At 45.1% G+C, this 26,975-nt stretch overlaps 1 protein-coding gene across 1 annotated transcript in view; it reads right to left on the reverse strand.

Annotated features, from left to right (window-relative positions):
* The window catches only part of LOC119654515, a 118,617-nt gene extending 93,538 nt beyond the window's left edge, over positions 1-25,079 (reverse strand). The window contains exon 1 of the mRNA XM_038059953.1: positions 23,917-25,079. The gene's annotated coding sequence lies outside the window, so the exon portion shown is untranslated. The remainder of the gene's footprint in view (positions 1-23,916) is intronic.
* Positions 25,080-26,975: the final 1,896 nt, after the last annotated feature.

Below are 26,975 nucleotides of genomic sequence, written 5' to 3' on the forward strand. Positions count from 1 at the left end.
ATTCACGCAATCGAGTGGAGAAATTTGGACTCTTGCCGGCAAGCGAAAATCCTTGTGAAGGAGCCTAGGGCCACTAGAGCGGCATTTTTGTTGTCTCTTAAGAAGTGGGACATGAAAACCCTAGTAGCGCTTTTGACGGGACACTGCTCCTTAAACTACCATACGGAAAAGATTGGGGTAGTGGTTTCGGCTGTGTGCAGCCAATGTGAGGAGGAGGAGGAGACGGCCCTGCACTTTTTATGCAGCTGCCCGGCATCCTCAGATCTCAGACGAAGACACCTTGGCAAGGTTTTCTTCAATGAAGAATCTGCACACTCTCTGCCTCTTGAGAATGTTCTCAGATTCGCTAAAGCTTGCGAACACCGTAGGCGGGAAGCCATTGAATAGGCAACTTACGGGGATAGTACAATGGGCCTAATAATGGCCTGAGTGCTCGGAGCTGCGGCTCCCCCCAGTTAACTAAACTAACTAACAGACAACATTATTATTAGTGCATATTAAAAACGAGTTGTAGAAAATGATGATGATTGTAAGTTAAGGGCCGATCGAAAGAATGCTGAGTACTGCAGCAATGTCAAAGAACACTGGCTTATTGCGGCCTCTGCCTGCCTTTGCTTCACAGACAGAAAAAGGAAGCCTTAGAAAGATACCAAGTCTATTACCTCGAAAAATACAGGGAGCAACTATACAAAGCGCGGAAAGCTTACCGATCAGCCAGTAGTATGCAGCCATATCGATAGTCATCCTCTCGGGGGAAAAGTAGAAACTCTGATGTCCTTCGTATGGGCATGTTGATGGGTTCAGGATGTTGATAAATTGGTCAACAACCGGAATACGTGGGATTTGTAAGTTCTGCTAACTGAAGACGACGAACACATGCTATCGCCATTAAAAATTTAAGGAACGGTCCTTACAGTTCATCGACTTAAGAAGTCGTAGAGAACTGATGGAGTTATAGTCGAACTGGTTAAATAATACGTAGGCCTCTACTACTACACTAAGCAGTCTATTAGATCAGTACAAGGTTTGAGACAAAAAATCAATACCCGATGGTTGCCAATGAGGCATTATCTATCATGTACATAAGAAAGTAGACATCACTCAGTGAGATACGATATTTTCCGCTTGTTTGTTAGGCCGGATAGCCCCATTTGCCGAGAACATCATCGGCCAGGAAGAATTCGGTATCTCGTCACAATTATTGTAATAATTGTAGCCTGCCCAGAACTGAGCGATTTAAATACCTTGGGTCAACGCTATCAGCCAATGGAGAACTGCGTTATGAAATTGCTTCACGGATTAACGCAACCTGGATGAAGTGGCGTTCCATAACTGGTGTTCTTTGTGATCGATGTATCAATGAACATCTCAAATCTTAAATTTACTGTAGTGTAGCTTTCTATGGTTCTGAGTGTTCATCATCAACGGCGCAACAACCGGTATCCGGTTACGGCCTGCCCTAATAGGGAACTCCAGACATCCCGGTTTTGCGCCGAGGTCCATCAATTCGATATCCCTAAAAGCTGTCTGGCGTCTTGGCCTACGTCATCGGTCCATCTCAGGCAGGGTGTGCCTCGTCTTCTCTTTCTACCATAGATATAGTCCTTATAGACTTTTCGGGTGGTATTATCCTCATCCATACGAATAAAGTGACCCGCCCACCGTAACCTATTGAGCCGGATTTTATCCACAACCTGGTATCGCCCATATATATCATCATTATGTGGGCTACGGAATCGTCCATCCTCATGTAGGGGGTCAAAAAATCGCAATTTTTCTTGTTAGGAATTCAAGTCTCCGAGGAATACGTGAGGACTGACAAGATCATTGTCTTGTATAGTAAGAGCTTTGACCCTATGGTGAGACGTTTCGAGCGGAACAGTTTTTGTAAGCTGAAGAACGTTCTGTTGGCTGCCAACAACCGTGCGCGGATTTCATCGGAGTAGCTGTTATCGGTTGTGATTTTCGACCATACATAAGAGAAACTATCAACGGTCTCAAAGTTGTAGTCTGCTATCTTTATTCTTCCCGTTTGACCAGTGCTGTTGTTGGTTGATTTCTGGTGCTGACATTGCCACCATATATTTTGTCTTGCCTTCATTGATGTGCAGCCCAAGATCTCGCGCTGCCTGCTTGATCTGGAGGAAGGCAGCTTGTATGTCGGTTCTGAGTGTTGACCAACTATAAAAGACAACGAACGGCGTCTTGCGGTAATGGAGATGAAGATATTGCGTTGGACTAGTGACATGATACGTTTTGATCACATCCGAAATGAGGATATCCGCAATCGATATAGGTTGCACCGAGTCCGTGTCCGGGGTGAAAATTATAAGAAAAAATTGGGCCGGAGGTGATAATTATACAGGTCCGAGTTGAAAATTATGTGGGCCAAATATTGCACTTTTTTAATTCATTTCCAGTTTCAGACAAAACCCCGGCCTGGGGGGAAACCACTCCTTTCCAATCCCTCATTTAAGGTCTGGATTAAAAGATCGTGTCAGTCCTCAAGTATTCTTCGTAGACTTTGGTTCTTAGCAAGCAGTATTACGAGTTTTTGCCTTCGTCCGAGAAGAGTCCTTTGGGCCCTTGCAGGCTGGTAGAGGTAGCTTATATGAGGAAGGAATCTACAGACGATATCGTTATTTTTTTGTTGCGGATAACATTCAGCTAGATAGAGGCAGCAATAAATTGGGCTGATTATCGAATTCGTATTTTGAGGCCTAGATTTCGTAGGGATGCACCATTGTGATTTTTTTTTAGATTTTTCGGTTAGATAGGTTCTGAGAACGAGAACTGTTACACTTTTTGGGGGTCATATTTTGAGCCCTCCCTCCTCCATGTTTCCCCCAATATCAAATATTGAACCAGTTTCGAAAAGTACTAATTGAGGCCTTTCATTTGATATCCCACATGGTTACATTCTCTGAAAAAAAAATTTGCACCCTCCATTCACATGTATGGGGAGCCCCCCTTAAACTTAACACAAGATGGCGCCACTTACTGCATGTAAAGGGAACACCAGATTACATACTCTCACAAATTTTCGTGACAATCGGTCTAGCCGTTTCCGAATAAATCGGGTGTGACAGACAGACAGACAGACAAAGCGTATTCGAGAACAACGTCGACGTTGCGATTGTATCTGAACAATACGAAAATCTGCATAGCGGAGTATGGATAGCAGACAAAATCAGTAATGCGGCAATATGGAGCTGCGGAAGCCAAGCTATAGTAGATGCGAAAAGACATCCAGAAGACGGGTTCACCCGTGCCAAGATTGGAGGGATATATATCTATAGCTGTTACGCAGCACCGAGCCTCACATTAGAGGAATTCACGTCATTGCTGGAGAAACTATCCTTCAATGCAAGTCGCTACAACCCCAAAGTAATAGCCGGCGACTTCAACGCATGGGCAGAAGAATGGGGTAGCAGAGAAACTAACGCAAGAGGACGAATATTGCTGGAGACATTCTCGCGCTTGAACGTGGTACTTGCCAACTCTGCGGGAGCCAACACATTCCGGAGGGGAGAATTTCAATCGGTGGTAGACCTCACCTTCGTCAGTGATACCCTAATCAGAGACTTGGAGTGGCGTGTCAGCGAGGAGTACACACACAGCGATCATCAGGCTATCATCTTTCAAACCTCGCAAAGGAATAATTTGAAGCCATTAACACGAATAACGATGAGCTGGGTAACTAAGAAATTCGACCCAGAAATGTTCAAGCAGGTACTTCTGGAAGATACATTGCTATCGGGAAGCGCACAAAACAAAGTTTCACAGGTCGTGAAAAAATTGCAGCGGGCATGCGATGCCGCTATGCCTCGACGTAGCACTTTCCGAAGACGAAATCCTAATTTTTGGTGGAATTCCGAAATTGAGGAATGCCGGAAAAAGTGTCTCAAAGCTAGGAGACGCTCCCAGCGCAGAAGAAACCGACCTGAGTTCGAGGAGCTACACGTGCAATATCAAAATGCGAGAAAAAAATTTCAAGTAGCTATCGCAAGGAGCAAATCCGAACATTTCAAGCGGATGTGTACTGAAGCTGATTCTGACCCATGGGGTGGCGCATATAGGTCGGTGATGTCATCACTAAAAGGCGAGCGCTCCCCACCGATTACTTGCCCAGAGTTGTTGGAGAATATAGTGAACACTCTATTCCCAGTGGACCTGAATGGTACAAGTCTGCCTGCAGTACATTTAAATCCCGACAAAGTTCCGATAGTGGTAAATGAGGAGGTTCTAGACGCAGCAAAAAGATTGATTGAAAGACTCCAGGACCGGATGGAATCCCTAACATTGCCCTGAAGGTAGCCGCCAGGACAACACCAGGTATGTTTGCCCAAGTTTTCACGGCATGCCTTAGGGAAGGAGAATTCCCCGAGCAATGGAAGGTACAAAAGCTAATACTCATTCCGAAGGCAGGTAAACCATTGGGTGACCCCTCCTCATATAGGCCGATATGTCTGGTCAGTACCATTGGCAAACTATTTGAACGAGTAATATATAACAGACTGCTCGCTGTTGCGGAAAAGTAAGGAGGCCTTTCCGACAAACAATTCGGATTTCGTAAGGCAAAATCAACTGTCGACGCAATCAGCATGCTGACTGGCTTGGCTCAGGCTGCAATAGAAGAAGGAAAATGCTGTGCAGTAATAACCCTCGACGTAAAAAATGCGTTCAATAGTGCAAAATGGAAAGAAATCATCGAGGACTCGACAAGAAACAAGCCCCGAAGTACATTGTACGCATTGTGGTCGAGTTTCTCCTTGGGAGAAGACTTTACTGCGACTCGGACGATGGGCTAAAAATATTCCCGACAACTTGTGGAGTGCCACAGGGTTCTGTCCTGGGTCCCTTGCTGTGGCTAGTTATGTACGATGGAGTGTTGGCGCTACGCCTACCGGCCAACGTGACAACTATTGGCTTCGCCGATGATATCGGAATAACGGTGGTTGCAAAGCACCAAGACGAGATCGAGATCTATGCAAATGAAGCGATATGGGAGATCAATTCCTGGTTGAGAAATTCTGGCCTTTCACTTGCCGAGCATAAAGCAGAAGTAGTTCTCATTAGCAAGAGAAGAAAGAACACAACTGTGAAAATCAAAGTTGGCGGAAAAACAATTTACTCCCAACCATCGCTCAAATACTTGGGAGTAATTATTGACAGAAGGCTCAACTTCAAAAGACACATTGAGTACGCCGCAACTAAAGCGTCTTCCATCGCTACAACGATCTCGAGGATACTACCGAACATTGGTGGGCCAAGACAAAGTCGACGTCTTCTGCTCTCCAGGGTAGTCAGCTCCGTACTACTCTACGCAGCTTCAGTTTAGGCAACTGCTCTGAATAACAAAGTGAACTGCCGAAAATTGGGAATGGCGTATCGGTTAAGTGCACTCCGGGTATGCTGTGCATATCGGACAACATCAGGAGAAGCGGCATATGTACTAGCAGGGATGCTTCCCATAGACATCTTGGCGAAGGAAAGTCGGCGACTCTACGACAAAACGTATGCAGCTGGAGAGTCTAGCGCATTTCGACGGCAGCTGGCACGGTGGGAATCTATCGAACGGTGGCAACAGCGATGGGACGAGTCCCAAACTGGTCGTTGGACATACCGCATCATTCCGGATATTCGGAGATGGTTTGAACGAAACCATGGGGAATTAAGCTACGAGTTAACACAATTCTTAAGTGGACATGGAGGTTATCGTGCTTATTTACATCGATTTGGTCACGATGAATCACCATGCTCCCCAGGATGTGGTAACGTGGCTGAGAATGCGGAGCATGTCATATTTGATTGCCCCAGGTTCACCGCGCACCGAACAAGAATGGAAGCGGTCGCAGACAGGCGTTTAACACCCGAAAACATTGTGGAGTTTATGCTGGAGTCAACGGATGCCTGGAACCAGGTTGTAAGGGAACTGCAAGCTATCAACCAACAGCTTAGGCAGGAAGAACTACGACGAAAACAAGGAAGGGAGAGAACCATAATGAGCCGCAGTTAAAAGCTGATCCAGCCCCGCGATGCAATACTTGATAGGAGTTCCGTGGGGAGAGTGGAATGAGAAGGAGGTGGTTTTAGTGAGTAGAAGTCTCACATAACTGCGTGGCAGGAGCCAGCAATAGGTTTTGAACCTTTCCACCTTCCAACGCCGAAAAAAAAAAAAAAAAAGACAGACAGACAGACAGACGGACAGACGGACAGACCTGTGAGGAGTTGCCAGATCTCCCATCAGGCGCGACCCCAGGTGGCGGATAGGGGCACACCTATTGATGTGTAAATATGTGTTCATGCACTTTTCTTTTCTGACTGTGTATGGGCTAGTGTTTGCTCATCTCTGGTGCGTGGACCAAAATGGCTATGGGAAGGATACCCAGAACATAAAACCACCATGGAAGACGAGAGAAGGAGTAAACTTACGGTGCAGGGGCTCGGAACCCCAGTACCGGCGGCTTTTGGGAGTGAGCAAGCGGGCTCCCGGTCGTCGACATCCCTCGACCGCAGTGCCTCGGTGGGGGACAACTTGGCCACCCTGGCATATAATGTTACAAGTGATTTGGATCTGGAGAAGGAAGTGTTCAAGCGAAGTACGACCTTACCGAGAACACCAGTAGAAAGAACAACCAAGGATGAACTGAAGATGGATCGTTGGACGACAAAAACTGTAACAACAACCACAGCATATGTTCAAGATGCGCGACAACAAGAGGTGCTCCAGAAACAAGATAAGGATCCATTCAAAAGAAGCTCATCAACTTTGAGATCTCCACCAATGCTAAAGGCGATGAAGGAAAAAGTACAGTCAAGATCAATAACTGGCAAAAGTGAAACAGCGTATAAAAGGAGTAACCCTGTCGGGGCTTATAAGGAGCGAAGTCCCGATCCGGAGGAATTACCATTTATCCAGCTTGGGGCAAAAATAGTTGAGCTGTCCGAGTTCATCAAGGACAAGCACAACGTGCACCAAGCCATAAAGAATATGGTGAGGGCCATTAGAGTCCTCTATAATAGATTGCAGATGGAGGAAAAGAATACTAAGGATACGCCGAACCCCGCTGCACCAACAGTGTCACAAGCGACCCAAGTGACACCTAACCGTACTACCATCGAAACACGGCGAAATAAACGAGTACGGGAAAAAGAGGGGGACCCTTCAAATAATCAGCAGGCACCTAAGAGAAAAAAAGGCGAACAGGAAACTCTGAAAACCAGCACTAATAGCTCTGAAGGAGGAAAGCGTACAGCGAATGTAGAAAAGTCGACCAGCGTTGCGAAGCCCAAGACGAACGGAAACGATGGATGGACTAAGGTTACGAGCAAAAAAGCGAAAGGAAAAGCAAAATTGCGAACCCGTCCAGATGCAATTGTTATCTCCAGTAAGGGAAATCTGTCCTACGCGGAGATACTCAAAAAGGTCAAAGCGGATCCCGACCTAAAAGATCTGAGCGGAAATGTGAATCGAATCCGAAGAACCCAGAAAGGGGATCTCATGTTCGAGCTAAAAAGATCTAGCGTGGGCAAGACTGATGACTTTCGCACTCGGGTGAAGGACTCACTTGGGGAGAATGCCGCAGTGCGTGCCCAAAAACATGAGATCTACATACAATGTAAGGATCTCGATGAAGTAACATCAAAAGCAGAAATTTGTACAGCTCTGAAGGAGCAATTCAAGTTGAAAGAACTCACCGAGGAGTCTATTGTGGGCTTACGAAAAGCCTATGGTGGTACTCAAACAGCCACAATACGAGTACCAGCGGAGGCAGCACAGATATTATTGGCTGCCGGAAGGGTTCGGATTGGATGGGTTGTTTGCCGTTTAAGGGAACAAATTTCACTGAAGAGGTGCTTTAAATGCCTCATGTTTGGACACTTCGCGAAGGCATGCACCAGCAGCATTGATCGATCCGATCGATGCAGAAGGTGTGGGGAGAAAGGCCATATTGCCAGAGCGTGCAATAGGGACCCCAAGTGCCTATTGTGCGAAGTAAAAGAGGGACAGGATAACCGGCATATTGCCGGGAGTGGTAAATGTCCAGAATTTAGGAAGGCGCTCACTGCAATGAGAAAATGAGGTTTATTCAAATAAACCTGAATCATTGCAGGGTCGCTCAGGATTTACTTGAGCAGGCCACGTTCGAATCTGAGATGGAAATCGCCATCATAAGCGAACCGTATAGACACCGTCACGGTGGCATATGGGTCAAAGATTCGACTGGTGGAGCGGCGATATGGGCTTGCGGTCGACAGGCCATACAATGTACTGCAAGTCAGGCAGGCAGTGGCTTCGTGTGGGCGAAAATAAGTGGTGTATATGTATACAGCTGCTACGCCCCGTCAAGTTTGACACTGTCTGAATTCGAGCAAATGCTTGATAATCTTGTTCTCGACGCGAAGGGACGAAGTCCAAAGGTGATTGCTGGTGATTTCAATGCTTGGGCCCTAGAGTGGGGTAGTAGGGAATCAAATGCTAGGGGGCGCAGTTTATTAGAAGCTTTTGCGCAGATGGACATAGTTTTGGCTAACGAAGGTGCTGTAAACACCTTCCAGAAAGGGGGATCAGGCTCGGTTGTAGACCTGACCTTTGTCAGCCCTTCGCTGGCGCGTGGTATATCCTGGTGCGTCAGCGAACGCTACACCCACAGCGATCACCAGGCAGTTTTCTTTGAGACATGTGTCGAACCTCAGGGCAAAGAGCGATCATGCCCGAAACCGAAAAAGATTTCAGGCTGGTCTGCAAAATCTTTGGATGAGCAGAGCTTCTTAGAGGTGTGGTTGGATCAACCTGATATAGCAGGCGCCTCTACGGAAAGAGCTGTCCATCTGGCTCAATGCATCGCCAAAGCATGTGACGCGTCCATGCCTAGGAGGTGCGCATTCCCCCGTAGAAGACCAAACTATTGGTGGAATGATGAACTCACCGGCCTTCAATCAGCCTGCCACCGAACCAGAAGAGCGGCTCAGAGGGCGGTAGGTAGAATCGATCAAGGGCAGAAAGAGTGCGCTTACAAGGCAGCCCGCAAAACCCTCAAGCTCGCCATCGAGCGAAGCAAGAGGAAATGATTTAGGGAGCTCTGCTCAGAAGCGGACGTAAATCCGTGGGGGAGAGCTTATGGACTCGTGATGGGACGATTTAGAGGCCGTTCGTCTCCGCAGATCAAGTGCCCCGCCCTCTTGTTGAAAATCATCCAGGGGTTATTCCCCCAGCAAGAGGAGAACACCGACACATTCCAACCACCTCTGAATGTGACGGCAATCCCGCCAGTCACCAGAGACGAGCTCCTGGAGATTTGCGGCAGAATAGGAGACAATAAAGCACCGGGTCTGGACGGAGTACCGAATAAGGCTCTTAAGCTTGCCGTGAAATCCAGGCCGGACATGTTCGCTGAGTTGTTCGAAGCGTGCATGTCCGAGGGAATATTTCCAGCGGTATGGAAGCGGTAGAAGTTGGTGCTTCTGCCTAAGCCTGGTAAACCACCAGGTGAACCATCCTCATACCGACCCATATGTCTTTTGGACACGGTGGGGAAAATGCTAGAGCGGGTAATCTATAATAGATTACTCCCAGTAGTTGAGAGCCAAGGCGGCCTTTCAGATCGGCAGTATGGGTTCCGTAAAGCCAGATCAACCATTGATGCCATCAAATTGGTTACTGGCTTGGCCGAAGATGCAATCCACGGAAAGGGTAGTACCAGCAAATATTGCGTGGTAGTAACCCTGGACGTGAAAAATGCATTCAATTCGGCCAATTGGAATCTAATCCGGAAATCCCTCGCGAAGGTTGGTATTCCCGCCTTCCTCGCCGCAATTGTCGATGGTTATTTAACTGAAAGGAGGCTCTGGTACGACACTGATGACGGACCGCAGGAGTACGTCGTTTCCGCGGGTTTCCCGCAGGGCTCCGTATTGGGCCCACTACAGTGGAACATCATGTACGACGATGTACTTAATCTTCCCCTTCCGGAGGAAGCCACAGTGGTGGGTTACGCTGACGACATAGCACTGGTTGTTGTCGCAAAGCACCTCCAAGATGCTGAGTTATACTCAAGCGAGGCAATCAGTGCTGTCAAATGCTGGTTGGAGAGCTCTGGTCTGATGCTTGCGGAGGAAAAAACGTAAGCGGTCCTCATGACGAAGCGCCGGAAGAGAAATTACGCCTGTGTTAGAGTCGGGAATCATATCATCACTTCCAAGCCGGCCATCAAATACTTGAGGGTGGTGATAGACAGGAAGCTCAGCTATAAGCAACACGTACAGTATGTTTGTGATAAATCATCCACTGCCAGTATGGCCCTGGCCAGGATGATGCCGAACGTGGGAGGGCCACGGCATACCTCTAGGTTGCTTATAGCCAGGGTGGTGACCTCAATCATGCTCTATGCGACCCCAGTTTGGAACGAGGCGTTGCGGATGTCAGTTAACACTAGCAAACTGAATGCAGTCTACAGGAGGACAGCTCTGAGGGTATGCTCTGCCTTCAGGACTGTCTCAGATGATGCAGCATTCGTCATCTCTGGAATGATGACCATTGACATCTTGGCAAATGAGATGGCGAATATATACCATGCGAAGCCAATCTCTCCCTTATTGCAGACGAAGAAGGCTGAGAGGGAGAGAGTCTCACGGGACATGGAGGATATCTCCAATACCTTCACAGGTTTAAATTGGAGACCTCACCCGACTGTCCAAATTGCGATGGAAAAAAAAAAAAAAAAAAAAAGACAGACGGACAGACAAACACCGTCTCGATTCTAATAATAAGGTCAGTTATAATTGACCAGGTGTAACGATGCCTGGTCCAAATATTCTAACAAAGGTTACTGGTATTTAGCTTCACCTTAAGCAGTTACATATTCAAGATCTTTTCGAATTCAAGTTCTAATGGTCGGAACATGTTGTTTATTATATGGTTTACGTCTTCTCAGCTCCACTCTAATTGGACTGAAAATTGGTTATCGTGTGTACATTTGTGAATGGAACTAAAATGTAGGAATTCAACCAACATGAAAGCGGTTCATTACGGCTTTGTTGTGAAATTATCACTTATCTCCACATGTGTTAGGCCACTGTAAATTGCGCACCTCGGGCCACATTATATGCCGACACTACGTCAATCTTCACATTCGTGCTAATAACAATTGCCGTGGGTAGTTGGGTGGATTATTTATGCTCTTTATTATTCGCATGAGTTCTTGATCTAGGTGACTAGAATATTATATTAAAACTCTAAATGAATAAATTCAATGTTTGCAAATAGCGTTTGCTTTCGCCATAAGAGTTCTTCTGGCTTTTGTGACTAGAATTCGAATAGTTGACCGTTACAGAGTAAAACCCTTCATCAAAGCTTCGTTTTTCAAATACCCTCAATGTCGTTCCCAACTTTGCTATCTAAGTATCGAAATTCCCATCTGAACCCGCAATAAAATAGCAACTGTACCTTTACCAGGAACATACCCAAATGGATTCACGTATGTGGGCGTTAATTATCTACCATTAATCCGTGCTCAATCGTGTATAATGATTCGCATCCATTATTCATTCACTATTTCCATTCTCACTTCTTCCGAGATAGATCGCATAAATAACACAGATATAAAAGCCAATGGATAAGTTCGTGTAGAATCCCACGTCTATACTTCATGATCCATGTAGGCATCTTGGAGGGATGAGCTGAAACTTGAAATAGCAACAAGTATCTAAAATCAGATGCTAATTACTTTCATATGATTCTCTGTATCCATGAATTGTGAAGTTTTCTTTAGAATGCGGAAAATAAACGAATAAATCCATGAAGAATATCAAATCATAACTTATTTTATCCAATGCCTTCGATAGGTACATATATAGTTATATGGAGAAAGAAGGCCAACGACCACTAGATTCTATGCACGGTTTGTTATCTAGTTGCCCTCACTCAAATGATGTGGCTGTTCAGGCCAGCAGATAGCATTTTCAGACCTTATATGCGCTCCGTTCACGGGGAACCATGAAATATTATTAAAGCTTTATAGGCAAACAATCGCCAACTCTAAGCGCAGAGTTAGCTGAGGTGCTAGGCCTAGCCCAGGCTATTGTTTGGCTCTGGAGTAAAACTCCAATGTCTAACATAAGATCATCAGGAGGTCGATTTTATAGGAGTATGGAAAGTGGTAAGACAACTTACCAGCACGTAGCATCCATACGAATCACGATAAATGTATGGTCTCTCATGTATCGTGACTGCATCATCGAACAGTCTCGCATGGCATGTTCCAACTCTCATATGAGATGTAACCTTTAAGACAGTTTGGGAATGGAGGTGTTGAATGAATCGAAAAATCTTAGGGTGCGCCAGGAAAGTTGATAATTCACAATCGCATCGACAAGACAATTGTTAATGCTACATTGTGCCATGTACTCATAAAATGATTTCTTAACTCCCACAATTTGTCTCGAAAGTCTTATCACTTTTTCTAGAATGAGATAAGTTCATATCTAAACCGCGCCTCTAAGAAACTATTAAATAAATGACGCCATGCATCTTACATGATTGTCGCTGCAGTTTTACCAGTTGACATACATACAGTAAGTCAAGTAGGAGCGTGGTCGTGTTAATTTATAAAAAAATTTATTTGATGAAACTTTCATATTCATATATTCATTGTACACATTACAAACAATGATGCAATTCGGTCAATAATGTGTCCAGTCACCACCGGCGTCGATAATTGCCTGGCATCTCCAAGGCATGCTTTCTACTAATTTGACGGCGTATTCTAGTGGCAAGGATCTCCAGATCCGACGAATTTCATAAGACAACTGCTTGAAAGTGTATGTGCGTCTTCCACGAAGCTTCCGTTTAATATGTGCCCACACATTTTCAATAGGGTTTGCATCGGGCGACTGCGACGGCCAATCCAATGTAACAATGCCAGATTGAGTTTTCCACTGAGTACAGACCTTGCTGCGGTGTTTAGGATTGTTGTCCTCCTGCAAAATCCAATCTTCATTTCTTATAATGAACCATCGTTTGGCAGATGGCAGTAAAGCCTTTTTGTAGATTTTTATCATTTTCTCGGCATTTAGGTTGCCAGTAAAGAGGTGCAAAGTGCCGAATCCCTGCTTTGAGAAGCAGCCCCAAAGATGCACCTTTATTCCATGTTTTACGGTCCACTGAACAAGCCTATTGGTGGAAGTTGACCAGGCTTGCGTGAGGACAGAACGTGCCCATAAAAAACATTCATCAGTAAAAATGGCATTTTCAAAATCTCTATCAATATTCTCATGCGCCCAAGCGAGTCGCTTTGTCACATGTTTTTCAGTCAACAGAGGCTTCGTCATTGTGTTGCGCCATTTCAGATCATGAGTATAAAGATGGGTTCGGATAGTTTCGTAGGATATATCTAAACCTTTTGCCATTAATTTTGCTTGTCCTTGCCGCAGTGTTAAAGCAGGATTCCGCCAAAACAAATTCACTATTCTTTCTTCATATTTTTTGTTCACTTTTCCTATCGAGCCAAGTTCTGGTAAATCATCGACATTTTTAGTCACTTTATATCGCTGTGTCCACTTCTGTACAAATGCCTTCGACTTTCTCATATATTTAGCAGCCGCTGATTGCGACATTTTGGGACCTTTCGGGTGGATGCAAAGGAACACAGCCTCGTAGCGCGACGCGTACTTAGCAGTCATGGCGTTTAACGTGATTCTCTTTCAAAAGATCAACGACAACTGAATCTTTGTTGACAATGCATCAAGGACAAAGCTTCCCTCTATCGGCTCGCGAAGGAATTAGAGCGAAATCTTCCATTACCTGTCGGCGAAGTCGACCACGCTCTTACTTGACAGACTGTATTTATATGAAGTACGCCCGGAAAATACGTGTAGATACAAATAAGCGCTATAAATCCAAATCAAGGGGACGTAAAACAAAAAAATCATAAAAAGATATCTTCTAGTAGCCAACGAATTTAAGTTAAATGTGGGGCCCATCCACAACCACAAGCTGCAGTAAAATAGGTTGTTTTCATCACATGAAGTCCGTGTATTAAAAAAAGTTAGAAGAGATAAGCTTGCAGTCAATAGCGCGTAGACGCTAATGAGATTGGACCAGAAGTCAGTAACCGAGACCATAAAGCTAGTTCCTACTTACTGACAGGATTCACAGAGAAATATGCACTCACCTAAGTATTGTGTGCCTATTTAATTCAACACTTCAACACTTGCTTTTCGTACCCTGGTGCGAAATCGGAATCTAAAGTGCTATTAGCGTGGAGGGCGAAGGAGAGTCCCCGGGCAGGGCTCCGACAATAATTACCGGAGTTGTAGATAATAACGTGGAAAAGGAGGCGTGTATGGAAGTGGGTATGACTTCCCCTTCCGACAATGACAATTCCGAAGCAATGTCTGGGAAGCAGGCAAAAGAGTAAAATCCCTGAGTTGCAAACCCTTTATACCGTTCAGCGCAACATGCCGCTACGGAATTATTAAATATGTTTCTCTAAACTGGGATAAGGAAAAGATAGCAAGTCGGTCGGAGTCGTCTGTTAAAATTTTGAAAGTTCAGAAGTTTAGCAGAACAGACAAAGAAAACACAGATCTACATCTCCTAACGGGCACGGTTAAGTTGATCTTTCTGGGGGAAACCTACTTCAAAGGTAGATCATTTTGAACAGCGAGAGGTACAGTGCTACAACTGGGGGTAGCTCGGACACATTGCCAAACTATTGAAAACTACTTTAACGAGTGTTACAGTATCATGTTCAAAGCATCTCATTGGGGAAACGTGTAACCCTCAACCCAACATGACTGTGGAATCGGTCTATTTTCCCCCTCAAATGAACGCCTCGTCGTTTAAAAAAGATATCAAGAAACTAATTGCGTTTCTATTAAACCGTCCCAATGCGATAATCCTTGGCGACCTGAACGCCAGGTCAACAGCCTTTGGGGATACTGTTAACCAGGCACTAAAACTAAGCGACTTTCGAGTACTAAATAACGATGATAGAACCTTGCAGTAATAACTCTAACAGGGAGTTTTAGGTCCTCAGTCCCGGATATCTCCCTTACCAACTCTTAGGCGCTCTCTTGGTACTGGAAAAGCTCCCACAAAGCAAATCATTTACAGTCCAACCAGGTATCAAAATTGCCACAAACAAACTAAATAATCTAATTGGAAAGATGCAACCACAGGACACCATTGAAGGCTTGACCGATAGCATTCAATAGAAAATCAAACTTGCGATGCGGACCTAAAACCATACTTCTTCGAAAAAATGAGTGCCTTAAGAGATTTCAGGCGAGTGCCTAACTTCAGGAACTTCCTCAGAAAAAGAAACGCCTCAGAAAACTGGAGGATAGAAATTAAGAAAGCCAAAAAGAACTGTTGGAATATGGACAACAGTTACACCATCTGTTCATCGACTTTAAAGCCGCCTATGGTAGTATAGCCAGGGTAAAACTGTACACGGCCATGAGAGAATTCGGTATCCCAACGAAATTAATAAGACTGACTTGGCTGACCCTGACCAATGTGCGAGGCCAGATAAAAGCAGCAGGATCACTCTCAAGACCATTCGACATCAACAACGGTCTACGACAAGGGGATGCGCTATCATGCGTTCTTTTTAACCTGGCCCTCGAGAAAGTGATCCGTGATGCTGGGGTAAATGCAAGAGGTATGATCCTCTTAAAGTCCACCCAACTACTGGCCTATGCTGACGATATCGACATCATGGGAAGAACCACCCGAGACGTACAAACTGTCTTCATCCAGATCGAGCAGGCGGCAATTGAGGCGAGATCTTGGGCTGCACATCAATGAAGGCAAGACAAAATATATGGTGGCAACGTCAGCACCGAAGACGAATCAACCAGCAACACCAAACCGCACTGGTCAAACACGAAGAAGAATAAGGATAGGAGAATACAACTTTGAGACCGTTGACAATTTCTCCTATCTAGGGTTGAAAATCACAACCGATAACAATTACGATGATGAAATCCGCGCACGGTTGTTGTCAGCCAACAGAGCCTATTTCAGCTTACAAAGACTGTTCCGCTCGAAACGTCTCACCATAGGGTCAAAGCTCTTACTGTACAAGACTATGATCTTGCCAGTCCTCATGTATTCCTCGGAAACTTGGGTTCTTAGCAAGAAAAATTGCAAACTCTTGGCCGCGTTCGAGAGAAGAATATTCCGAAGAATTTTTGGCCCCCTACATGAGGATGGACGATTCCGTAGCCTACACAATTACGAAATCTATGAGCGATACCATGACCGTCCGGTTGTGGATAAAATCCGGCTCAATAGGTTACGGTGGGCGGGTCACTTAATCCGTATGGATGAGGATGATCCCACCCGTCTATAAGGTCTATAAGGGCAATATCTATGGTAGAAAAAGAAAAAAAAAGACGAGGCAGACCCTGCCTAAGATGGAGCGATGGCGTGGATCAGGACGCCAGACAGCTTTTAGGGATATCGAATTGGTAGACCTCGGCGCAAAACCGGGCTCCTGGGAGCGATAGAATTCTGTACAACTATGTGAACTGGTTAAATGACAGCAATAGACTTCACCTTCTCAACTCATTTAATAAAATTTGAAAAAAATTCCAACCACCTCTGGAATGGAAGAACATAAAAATTTGATCGGTTCCTAAGAAAGACAAAGATCCCTCGGACATAGTAAACTACAGACCTATTTCTCTAGTTAACCTGTTTGCGGAAACTTAGAGTACTCTCTCAGAACATCGTGCATAAATGAGTTTCTGCTTCAGGTGTCCATCGCTAACGGTGAAGGGAAAATAGTGAAGGCTTTTACGTTGGACATCAGCAAGGCTATGAGAGAGTTAAATTCAGAAATTTGGCTAATATTATGAGAACGAATAAAATCCTAGCTGATATCTGCACGTGGGTGTTGAAGTTTCTTGAAGTAAAGTACTTGATGCTGGATGAATGGTTTGAAACTGACTTACCCTAGGGAAGCGTTCTGAGTCCAATACTCTTCAATTTATACACAACCACTCTCCATAAGAAAACACATGGATCAGTATATATCTACCAATATGCTGATGACGTTCTGTTATTAGCAGCAGATAAAGATAACCACCATGTCAACAAACTTCTACAGGACCAAGTCAACATCTTCCTTAACAAATGTGGTGACAAGTCCAGCTTAGGCAAAATAAGGCAATTACTTTTCTGGGTAGGACAATAACTACTTGTTCCAAGAGTTTGGACAAATCTCCTAGTGTTCACCTTCGCGAGGTTCCACGCATACAAAGAGCGCCGGGGTGGCGCAAACCAAGAGGTTGTGTCCACCATTTCGAAGGCAATGTATTGATGGTCGCTTGCCGAGACGTCTTTCAGAACTCGCCATCCGTCCACCATCGACACCAGTGAGTCCGGCGGAGTTTACGTCTGCCCAAGATAGCGTCCTCCAAAGCATCAAGCCTGCGTCAAAAGTCCAGCATTGTCTCATTATCCCTAGACACTCAATCCAGACAAAGCAGTCCCCTCTGCTTTGGGCAAGAACTCCAAGGAAGCTGCCGTCCTGAACCCGTATGGCAGCGGTACCTGATACGCGAATTTAGGGTTATGAATGGTGGTCTTCAAAACCGCACGACGAACCTAATCTGATGAAAATCTCCGGCCTGCTCGCTTGTCTTCTATTTTACCAAAATGTAAGAGGTCTAAGGTTGGATGACAGGATTTTAGATTCCGAGATCCTCGAAGGTTACTCGGTTTTTCGTTGTGACAGAGGCTGCGCTGTGCTTGACAAGACAACCGGCGGGGGTGCATTAATAGCTGTTAAGTCTCCTCTCCGTGCCGAAATCATCTTTTCCTCCTCCTCCTCCACCTACAATTCTGTCACCATACGAGTCGTTTCGCCAAACATATGCCCCTTTATCATGTCGTGTGTATATTTTCCCTGCCTCAGCCCCCATCTCTGTACGAGGACCTCTTCGACAGATTGTCAGAAGTCTTAATCGTCTAGTTCTCCTTACTTCATTTCATCCTCTGTGGCGACTTTAATCTTCCTACGATTTCCTGACCTATTACTCCCGGCCTTCCATCCTTCCCTAATAACTTCACCCACCCGTCCTTTCCTTTATCCACTTTCATGTACACATGTGCCGCCCTCCAATTTAACCTTTCTAGAAGCCACTTAGATCGCACTCTTGAACTTATCCTCTAAAACTTTCCTGTGTGTTACCTTTCCCAATCGCCTCATGCCCCCTCTTACGTTGCCCCTGACCCCCATCATCCTACTCTCGAGTTCGATACTCAGATATCCCGAGTTCACTCTCCTGTCGCGCGCAAACCTAAAAAAGTTTAACTTTCGTAAGGCGAACCTCAAAGGTTTGAACTCAGCCCTGGCGGTAATCAACGGAGTTCCCTTCCTCTTTTCTCTCAACACCTTCTATACCACTTTATCTGATTTTCTTCCCTGTTACGCCCCCTCCTCTTCTAAGTGCTTACGCTCTTACCTTGTCTGACTCACCATTGAAGTCCACAAAAAAATCGTCAAAAACACATTGCGAGGAAGAAGTTCCTGTCTTCCAGAACGTATGCTGATTTAGTTCTCTGCGTTTCTCGGTGAAATCCTTTATACGTAAGTCCAAAAACGAATATCTGACCAGTGTTGAAAACTCACTGAAGGGTGAAAACCCCAAACCTTTCAGGTCCTACATTCGGAAGTTCCGCTATCCCCATTAAATTCTCTGGCTCCTCAGCCAACTGCCTTTCCAAATATTTTGTTACGCTGCCAGAGAGCCTAGTGTCAACGATAGTTCAATTAATATGTTAAGCTAAGGATGAGAATACTGTATGCTGAAATAGGTGTTAATGGCTACCTGACAACAGAAGGAGCAAAAAGGCTATCGCGAAGGAGAGAGTTCTACCGTCACTTCTGTGGAATATGTTGGTGAACTCACTGCTTTGCAAACTAGAAATATACAACGCGCCGATGATCTGATTTACACTTGGTGCTAAGACATGGACTTTCAGTAAACCAAAATAAAAAGAAGAAATTGAATGATCCTTGCCCTCCAGAGATAAGGGATACATCCCCATACAATTGTTCGCTAGAAGATATGAAGTTATACTCAAACGTGGAGAAAACCGGGACGAATCAGAACAATGCGTGGAGGGATATACTGAAGTCTTTCAGACTGATAACTCAAAACCAGAACAGGGAGCAGGAGAAGTGGCCTTCTTCCATAGGACAATATGCAATGGTCTTTCCGGATGATATATATGCGATTGTAGGAGCGGCAACCTGAGCGATTGACGAACGATTAAATGACAGGGCCATTGCAGTCTGCAGTGAAATCCTCTGATATATCGCATATCGTAACATATATGTTTCAATATTCTTCCTGTACTGCTATATGAGAGCAGCAAAGAAGTTGATATCAACTCCTGATTGCGCTCTATTAACGGGGTATTCTGATCTGACACTATATTGACCGAGAAGCTACGTCTATCTAGAGATTGTGCAGATGCTCTCTGTTGATTAAAAGCCGAAAACGGCGGTGAACAGATCACACATTAGGAAAGGGCGATAACTCCACTGCAGTGAAATTCATTATTCTAGGATCTAGGATTTTATCATGAGCTTCACACTTTTAATTCTTAGAGAATAAATTTAGTCATCCATTCTCCAATGAACTTGCCAGTCCTCATGTATTCTTCGGAGACTTGGGTTCTTAGCAAGAAGAATTGCGAACTCTTGGCCGCGTTCGAGAGAAGAATCCTCCAAAGAATTTTTGACCCCCTACATGAGGATCGACGATTCCGTAGCCTACATAACGACGAAATCTATGAGCGATACCATGACCGCCCGGTTGTGGATAAAATCCGGCTCAATAGGTTACGGTGGGCGGGTCACTTAATCCGTATTGATGAGGATGATCCAGCCTGGAAAGTCTATAAGGACAATATCTATGGCAGAAAAAGAAGACTAGGCAGACCCTGCCTAAGATGGAGCGATGGCATAGGTCAGGACGCCAGAGAGCTTTTAGGGATATCGAATTGGTGGATCTCGGCTCAAAACCGGGATGTCTGGAGTTCATTATTAAGGCAGGCCTAGATGGTGATGATGGTGATCCCCATGTAACAGGCACAATCACTGTCGGTGGCAGTGACCTGCCCAGAACTGAGTGATTTAAATATCTCGGGTCAATACTATCAGCTGCGTTATGAAATTGCTTCACGCATTAACGCAACCTGGCTTTCCGCAACTGGTGTCCTTTGTGATCGACGTATCAACGAACGTCTCAAATCTAAAATTTACCGCAATGTCGTCCGTCCAGTCGCTCTCTATGGTTCTGAGTGTTGGCCGACCATGAAAGACAATGAACGGCGTCTTGCGGTAATGGAGACGAAGATGCTACATTGGACTAGTGGCGTCACACGTTTAGATCACATCCGAAATGAGGATATCCGCGATCGTTATGGGGTTGCACCGATCGTGGAAAAGTTGCGAGAGAGGCGTCTTCGATGGTATGGTCACGCAATTCGTGCAAACGAGAATTCACTTGCCAAGATTGGTCTGAACATCGAAGTCGATGGTAAACGACCAAAAGGCAGACCTAAGCAACGGTGGCTTGATACGCTGGATAGGGATTTGAAAGCCTCGAGATTGCACCCAGATCAGGCATTCGATAGAGCCAAATGGCGAAGTCGATCACGACGAGCCGACCCCGCTTGTGAACGGGACAAAGGCTGAAGAAAAAAAAAGAATACTATCAGGCAATGGAAAACTGCGTTATGAAATTGCTTTACGTGTTAGTGCAACCTGGATGAAGTGGCATTCCGCAACTGGTGTTCTTTTATGATCGACGTACCAACGAAGATTTGAAATCTAAAATTGACCGCAATATCGTCCATCCTGTCGCTCTCTATGGTAGTGTTGGTTGACTATAAAACGGCATCTTGCGGTAATGGAGACGAAGATGTTTCTATGGACTACTGGCGTGACACGTTTTGATCACATCCGAAATAAGGATATCCGCGGTCGATATGGGGTTGCGCCGGTCGTGGAAAAACTGAGACAGTGGCGTCTTGGACGGTATGGTCACATAATTTGTGCTAACGAGAATTCACTTATCAAGATTGGTTTGGATATCGAAATCGATGGTAAGCGACCAAAAGGCTTGGCAAAACAACGTTGGTTCGATACGTTGGATGAGATTTAAAAGCCTCGCAATTGTATCCAGATAAGGCATTTGATAGAGCCAAATAGCGAAACCGCTCGTGACGAGCAGACTACGCTTGTGAACGAGCCAAAGGCTGAAGAGAAAGAAGAAAATTGAACTGTACATAGACAACTCGCCCTGAAAACTTCGTTGGACTGAAGACTTAGCAAACGTTAGGAGGAGGTGTATTTATGGTACCCAATAAGCTGATGTGGAATTACAGCTCGGAGCACTCAGCAATAAGGACGTATTGGTTAAGTGCGGTGTTTTCAGCTTTCTATACAAAGAATTTTCAACATATTTAGGACAGCGGGAACAGATATGATTCAACTGAAAAAGTCCCAATGGCTCGCTATATCGCAGTGAAATCTACAAAGCTGCAGGCTGCTGATGCAAGAAATGAATGCATCAAAAATGATGGTTGTACGGCTGGTATTAGAGAGGTAAGTAATGTTCACTCGAATCTCAAAGAATGGTGCAGGAAGGCCCAGACAATTTAGCCGGAATGCTGTTCCTCAGTAACCGCCACAATCGAAATATTTCCAAGGCGAACGTTCGAGATAATTGCAGCGCGCACATCAGTCCACAGTTCAGTAATGGACAATGCTTCGCGTTAAGAGACGATACCTTTTGTGGACAAGGGCAGTACTGCATCACCAAGTGCGACTATTTGCTGAGAAATCGATCATAAGGTAATCGAGTGTTTGACGGTTGAGTGTGAGCGAAACTTTCGCTTATGCAAAATCATTCGCAAGACCAAGAGCCTGCATCCGTACAGCGCTAGAATAGGTGTTAAAAGTGGGAGGAAGGAAGTTGACGGTTTCTGCAAACTCTACACTAAAGTATTGCAAGAGAGATTGGAACACTACGAAGCAATGGTTACCAATGGAAAAGCGAAAGCTGCTATATTGTCATTTAAGCACTTCAAAGCATGTGGCACGGACAGGATCTGGACATAAAGCCACTAGAGCCAGTTCCAAAGCATATTTTTCTTGTATATCTTGCTCCTGGCAACGAGGCATTATCTGTCTCATACATAAAAAGGGAGATATCACACAGTGCAGCAATTATAGAGGTATCACGTTGCTGAGCACCATCTATAAGATAGCCCCGTACGCCCAGAACATCATTGGCCCATACCAAAGAGACTTCACTCCAGCCAAATCAGCAACAGATCAGATTTTCTCTCTGCGGCAAGCGATGGAAAAACTGTTGGAATATGGACAACAGTTGCACCATCAATTTATCGACTTTAAAGCCGCCTATGATAGCATAGCCAGGGTAAAACTGTACACGGCCATGGGAGAATCCGGTATCCCGACGAAATTAATAAGACTGACTAGGCTGACCCTGACCAATGTGCGAGGCCAGATAAAAGCAACAGGATCACTCTCAAGATCATTCGACATCAACAACGGTCTACGACAAGGGGATGCCCTATCATGCGTCCTCTTTAACCTGGCCCTTGAGAAAGTGATCCGTGATGCTGAGGTAAATGCAAGAGGTACGATTCTCTTCAAGTCCACCCAACTAACTGGCCTATGCTGACGATATCGACATCATGGGAAGAACCACCCGAGACGTACAAATTGCCTTCATCCAGATCGAGCAGGCGGCGTGAGATCTTGGGCTGCACATCGATGAAGGCAAGACAAAATATATGGTGGCAACGTCAGCACCGAAGACGAATCAACCAACATCAAACCGCACTGGTCAAACACACACACGAAGAAGAATAAGGATAGGAGAATACAACTTTGAGACCGTTGACAATTTCTCCTATCTAGGGTCGAAAATCACAACCGATAACAACTACGATGATGAAATCCGCGCATGGTTGTTGTCAGCCAACAGAGCCTATTTCAGCTTACAAAGACTGTTCCGCTCGAAACGTCTCACCATAGGGTCAAACCTTACTGTACAAGACTATGATCTTGCCAGTCCTCATGTATTCCTCGGAAACTTGGGTTCTTAGCAAGAAAAATTGCGAACTCTTGGCCGCGTTCGAGAGAAGAATCCTCCGAAGAATTTTTGGCTCCCTACATGAGGATGGACGATTCCGTAGCCTACACAATGACGAAATCTATGAGCGATACCATGACCGTCCGGTTGTGGATAAAATCCGGCTCAATAGGTTACGGTGGGCGGGTCACTTAATCCGTATGGATGAGGATGATCCCACCCGGAAAGTCTATAAGGGCAATATCTATGGTAGCAAAAGAAGACGAGGCAAACCCTGCCTAAGATGGAGCGATGGCGTAGGTCAGGACGCCAGACAGCTTTTAGGGATATCGAATTGGTGGACCTCGGCGCAAAACCGGGATGTCTGGAGTTCCTTATTAAGGCAGGCCTAGACCGGATACTGGTTGTTGCGCCGTTGATGATGATGATGATGATGAATTCAGCCTCACACGTTTAATTTTTGGAGGATAAATTTAGGCTTCCATTCTTCTACTATCAACATAATGACCCCAATTGTCTGATTTGGGGGAACGAGACTCATTTCCCATATTTTTTTGATGATTAGTCATGATTAATTATGTGGGTATGGAGAGGAATTAGCAACTTTCTTCATAGTAAGTTCAACGCCCTTAAACCGTTCGGCAGGTAGTACTATAATCCTGCATAATTACTGCCAAATGAATAGTGAAAACTACATTCCACCTGAAAACACAAGTTTCACTCCTGCAATCAGCCTACCTGATTAAAAAAATTAGGACTTACCTTCATGTGTCGTGCACTGAGCACCCAAGTCCGGGAGTGGTGGTACTTTGGTTCTATGGTTACGGTGTATGCATGCAATGTTCAGGTGAGTAATCGATGCACATACAAAACCATGAGTGAATGTGGGCAGGAAACAATATGTGCAGCTCGACAAAGCGGATAACGTGATCGACGATTACAAGAAGTGCACTATAGTCTTCCGCTGGGGTCTAGCAACATAAACACCGATAGACTAAAAACAACCACATGACCGCGATAAAACTAGCGATAATTCTAGCAACATCATTACCATCCACTTAGATGGGAAGCCGTTATGTATCCAATTGGCTCAAGCTTTCTATCCGCCTCTTCTTCTCCGAAAGAGTTGGATTCCTTCGCGGTGGACCGTTTGTTGCACTCCAAAAACACAATTCGCGCTTTTATAATAGATTATTGAGCAATAAATTAAGCTTGGCCTCTTTTTATTTGGCTCACTGCTTTTATCTTAGATTCTGTAATTTGTTTTCCGAGCCGTTCTCTAGGTTGAAAGAACTTCACTCACTCCATTGAGTCGCGCACACTAATAAATTGAGGAATTTCTAACACACTGCACCTTGCACCCTTCCAATCCTGAACCTCGAATCCCGTTTACGTGCTGCACATTTCGTGAGCTCGTTACCCGGCCGTTCATTTCGTTGTTGCAGGGCTGAAAAGTAACACAAGAACGCCTCCGTAGGACTATTGCGAATATGCAGCTCGACCCACGGAAGGTAGAGTACCACAAGGGTATGAGTGCGATACCTCGTTGATTGTTACGTGAATGCAATAGGGGTGAATCACGGACGGCATACCCTCGTTTTTCGCACGATTACACGGGAAATTTATGGAGGTTGTGCACTGTGTGAAAAATTCGGGACTAAGAACAGCAAACCCTGCGGATGCAATAACGAGCGGAGAGTAACGAACGAACCAGCAGAAGAAGCAGCCAACCAGCCGTTCAACTCGAAACTGGTTTCACGGCCTATCTTAAGTCTTCGCGTTGGCTTCAGCCAACCTTTAAATGAGCAACGAGCAAAGCAACTAACTAGAAGCAAAAGCGGTCTTACTTCAGGTCCGCATTCATTCAAGCAAGTCTGCAGTGCGGGCTATCTAGTATCTGTACCATCACATGTGCTACCACTAGCACTGATCATGAGCGCGAGCGAACTGTGAAGCGAGGAGGTACGTACATGAAAGTTTCCTCAGAAACCCAGCCGAATCGCACCTCGAATCATAATGACGGTGCGTGTGTCTAGAGTATAAACAGTGGCTTCAAACATACTTCAGGTAACCAGGGATAGGTAATTTTCAATTGGCTCAGATGCAGCAAATTATGCTCCTAAATTTAGATAAAAGGGCGAATAAAAGATATTTTTCAAATCCACCAGATACACTGAGAAATTTTACATTTAACAAAGGCTGAGGAAGATGCATCTTTCTGAAATCTCAAATTTATTGTTTTTGGAAATTTGAAGCTTTATTCGAATTTTATTATTTTTCAGTGGAAAAAGATACCACTGGCTAAATTTCGGTCGTTTCAGCAATTTGAAAAGGAGAAGGTATTATTATTATTCTGTTAAGGGAAAGTCGCACCGCGTCCTTGAAGAACTATTGTGCCCCTTTTACTGGTTATAGTATACCTGTTGATCATAGTATCTCAAGCAGGCCTGTAACCGTTAGGAACTTTAGTATGTTCCCCACTTCCAGAAGTTTCAGCTTTGCATCTGATATTAAGTGTTCTCCCAGATGTATCGACCTACTTTGCACAAGTGCCGGACACTGTCCCAGGACGTGCATAGAGATTTCGTCCTCCTCCTCACAGAACCTGCAGGCAGTGTCCGTAGATATCCCTAGCTTCCCTAGATGATAGTTCAGTTGACAATGACCAGTGAGAATTCCCACTATGATTCGGAGGTTCTTTTTGGTGAGGTTTAAGCAATTCTTTGTACGCATGGGTCCGTATCCCTCAATAAGCATCCTGGATTGCTCTATCCCTGGTAGGCCCGCCCAATATAGTTCCCTCAACCGTTTCTCTTCGTTTCTTAGATTCATAGCCATGAAACCGTTTCCGATTCCACAGAAGGGTTCTGGTCCGTGTAAAGGCATCCCTGTTCCCTTCTTGGCTAGTTCATCCGCTGCCTCATTGCCTTCCAACCCAGCATGGTCTGGAACCCAAAGTATCCAGACCTTGTTGGACGAGCCGAGTGTATTCAATCTCTCAAGGCATTCCCATACCAGTTTAGAGTTCACCTGGTTGGACCTAAGTGCCTTGATCGCTGCTTGGCTATCGGTGAGAATAGCTATGTTGTGCCCCCTGTAGTTCCTTTGCAGATTAAAGGAGGCACATTTGTCTATGGCGTAAATTTCCGCCTGGAATATGCTAGTGTACCTGTCCATTGGCTCAAAGTACATTTTCCTTGGACCAATGACACCGACACCCGCTCCCTCTGCTGTGAGGGATCCGTCAGTGTACCAAGTATCAATTAAGCCGTATGTCACAGCCACGCTCTCCCAGTTTGCCTTGTTACTCCAACGTGTTTCAAACTTCTTATCGAAGTGAAACCTCGTTGTCATGTTGTCCCTCGGTATCAGTAATTCGGGATACCGCCTAGAAAGGATATCAATCTTCCTTCGATTTAGGCAGCTCCCCGCCTCACTCATACTACCGGCCATCCTGAATATTGATCTCCTTGCCTGCATTTGTATGTGCAGATGGAGAGGAGTTAATCCCAGAAGGACCTCCAGGGATGCCGTTGGGCATGTCTTCATTGCCCCACTGATACACACGCAAGCCTTACTATTGCAGTATATATCCAAAGTAGTATCTTCGGGCTGCAACCCCATTTCTTTCCTGCTATGGATCTGCAAGTCATCAGAGCCCTCGTGGCTTTCCGACAAGTGTTTCCGACATGTGTCTTCCAGAGTAATTTTTGGTCTAGCGTGATTCCCAAATATTTGACCTCTGTTTCTCGTTTCACCTCCATATCATGTAATGTTATGGCTTTCAGGTGATCCAGCTCACGCCTCCTAGTGAATGGTAC

This window comes from Hermetia illucens, chromosome 4 (assembly GCF_905115235.1).
Source record: "Hermetia illucens chromosome 4, iHerIll2.2.curated.20191125, whole genome shotgun sequence".
NCBI classification, from domain to species: Eukaryota; Metazoa; Arthropoda; class Insecta; order Diptera; family Stratiomyidae; genus Hermetia; species Hermetia illucens.